The sequence below is a fragment of the Acyrthosiphon pisum genome, chromosome X, assembly GCF_005508785.2.
Source record: "Acyrthosiphon pisum isolate AL4f chromosome X, pea_aphid_22Mar2018_4r6ur, whole genome shotgun sequence".
Taxonomy (NCBI): domain Eukaryota; kingdom Metazoa; phylum Arthropoda; class Insecta; order Hemiptera; family Aphididae; genus Acyrthosiphon; species Acyrthosiphon pisum.
The window spans coordinates 20,134,891-20,138,178 of record NC_042493.1 but is presented as its reverse complement, the minus strand read 5'-3'; positions in this window follow the sequence as shown (position 1 = coordinate 20,138,178).

Here is a 3,288-nt window from a genome sequence, read left to right as displayed (position 1 = left end):
AGATTTATGTCTATCTAAAAATTGTTTGAACCATTCATATCCGGGTAAATTGTTTGTAAACCGTTTTTCCTTAAACCATTTTTATTCAGGAATTGTTGTACCAATAAACGGATATCCATAGATGTAAAAGGAAATCCCCATTTACTAGACAAACATATTCCCTTAACTAGATTTTCCTCATCTTTTTCCGACAATGTATTTGGTCTGCCCACTTTCATCGTATTTTTATTATTTACTTTTCTTTGCAGAGTAGACTTTGATATCCTATACTTTTTTTCTGCATCCCGAAAAGTTACTTTTTTTGTCTTTAATTCCATTACGGCTTTTTTTAAAGTTTCTTCCGAATAATTTTGATACGGTCTTCCACCAACTTTTTTTACATATTTTGCCATTTCGAATCTTAATTATAAATACCTACCTAGAGATAAGACCGAAAAAAAGTTTGAATGAGTGATATTAAATAATATTAAAACTAACTTGGGACACTACATCTAACTTGAGACATTGTCCCAAGTAAGCATAAAAAAAATTTTCCCTCTCAAATTTGTGATAACCAACAAATCCCACATAAAAATGATAACTTTGAAATATTGTTATTAATCATGACCTGTTATTACATCCTGTGTTCAAACTCACATTTACATTCAGCAAACAGTATGTCATATGCAAACCATACTTTTACATGCTTTTATATCACAATAAAACCTAAATGAACTTTAATATTTTTTAATAGAGTACTTACCTTGAGAGCACGTCCGGACAGCACGACGGTCGTTGTGAAAGTGATAATAAACAAATGTGTGATTATACGGTAGTGATAACAACATTTCTAGCGCTCAAATCTTATCATTGATAATACTATATAATTTGTATTCAAGTTATCCACATGTCCCAAGTAACCCGGTTTGACGGTACGTATTTTAAATTGAGATACCTAGAACTGTGTCTCTACTTCGACATCCTGCCGACCAAAATTTTTATGTGACAGCGCATTCATTGAAATATGCAACGAATATGCATTTCTAGCAAAATATGCATTTACGGTCAAATATGCAAAAATATGCAAAATAAAAATTTAGCAATGGATTCCAATTAGTATGATTAGTAAAGTTTATTGACAAAAATTTAAAAAAGTGAAAAGGAAAAAAATATGCAAAAACATACAAATCCGGGCTCTAATTATGATGTATTTATGCAACACATTCTGTTTTTTAGCCGAAAATAAACCCCTTTTTCCACGTGGTAAATGCACAACACCCAGCTTGGGGTATTTTGGAATATAGGTACCCAATACTCATTTAGAAACTCATTTGATTTTTATTTCAGGCCAAATCCCGTTGGCAGTAATAATAATATCTTGTAATATTATAATGTTATTAACTTTAAGGATATGTGCATATTCAGATGAATATTCAACAAATATTCAACAAATTAAACAAGTTTTTATTTTATTAATGTAGAAAGGTTATTACTACAGGTTATCCTGTATTAATTTGCTTATTCATTTTTTATGGTGGTGGAAAAATGTTAATACCTATAAAAGCCGGACAATAATCAACTATGACAGTTACATTTATTTGTTCAATACACTATATTAATACAGATCAAGAGACGTCATAGGTATAGAACTGCAATCACATCTTAAGAATCAAAGGTTAGTAAATTAATTGCTAACCTAACCAAATCAAATTGTAGGTCAGTCAAAAAACTACTCAACTCTATACTTACCCAATATTATTGTAAAAATGTGTGGTAAATAGTATCAACGATCCATATTGACAATGATCCATGGGGCATACCTTACAAAATAGTTATGAAACGATTCTGGAAACAGAGACCGATACAGGGAATCCACCTCCCGGGCAGAATGGAAGCCATTGTCAATGCTCTTTTCCCAATAATGGCAAGAACGCTCCACCCGTCGTCTCAAATTCGGGCGGAGATCTTCAACATCCCTTCTCGATGGGCAAGACAATCATGGCAGCTAAATTTCTGCCAAACGGAAAAGCTCCAGGGCCTGACGGCTTGAACAACGAGCTAATTAAAGTGGCAGTATCAAACGAGGTTTCAAGTTAACAGCAAGGTTGGTGATGTGGAAGAAGCATGGAAACGAATATAAAATTGTATTTGTTGGGTCAAAAAGCTTAAAAATAATTATAAAAGGCTCCTAATATATCGTTACAATAACAGTTGAAAAATATTAAAAATACATATGCACAATTTTCTTTACTAGCTTTTGAAGATCAAATTTTGACAAAAAAAAGTATCAAATTTAAAATTTAAAAATGATTTTGTAGTTAAAAATATATAAAATGTTCAACTTGTATAGCTAATGATTTAAAATTTAAAACAAGGATCCACATAAATAGACGTTATTTATAAATTACATTATTCACAATAATATCATCAAATATATTTAAAATACTGGTAGGTATATATAATCAACGGTAATATCATAGACTGATATGGTATCGTTTTTCTTATATCAATGATAATATAATATCATAAATAACTTATTATTTATTAGGTACTTATTTGTTCAATAACTTATGGTTTAAAGGTATAAAATATAAAATTAATATGTTATATATTTATGTATTATATCTTAAACTGTTGTATAGGGCTCAGCCCGTTAATAAATAAATATAAATATTTAATTAGTTAGGTAGGTAGGTACATAATATGTAAATATTAAAAATACCGTCCAATTAAACATCATACCAATCACACATTCCTATGTATTACAACGAGTTAATAAGAACGATGGCCAAAAAATAAATTGCCAAAAATCATTAGTTTATGTTATAACCTCTTGCAAAGTTCACAATTTTCGGTGTTTTGAGCATTATTCGTACAATTCAATATTTTACCGCGTGTTTGAAACATTACTGTTTTATCCGTTTTTTTAATTTTTTTTTGTTTAAACGTACCTATGTAGTTAGGCATGCAGAATATGATGGAGAAGTCTGAATTTGGCGGCCAGACTTATTTTAAAATTATAGCTAATTGAAGTTTTTGAAATTTTCATAACACCAAGCGTGGTCACTAGCTCGCTTGGAAAATAAAATTGAATACCTACATCCCTCGACTTGTTATGTAAAACCAAAGGCGTCATTTCAACTTTTTTTTTTTTTGTTGGTGCCAAAATGTTTCCAGGCCATTCAGATCATTACCAGGCTACATAGACAATTTTATTTTATTTATTTATTTTTTTTTTTTTTTGGGGGGTGGTGGGGTTAAGCGGGGACAAAAACTGTAGAATAGGTATTAAGTATAATTTATATATCA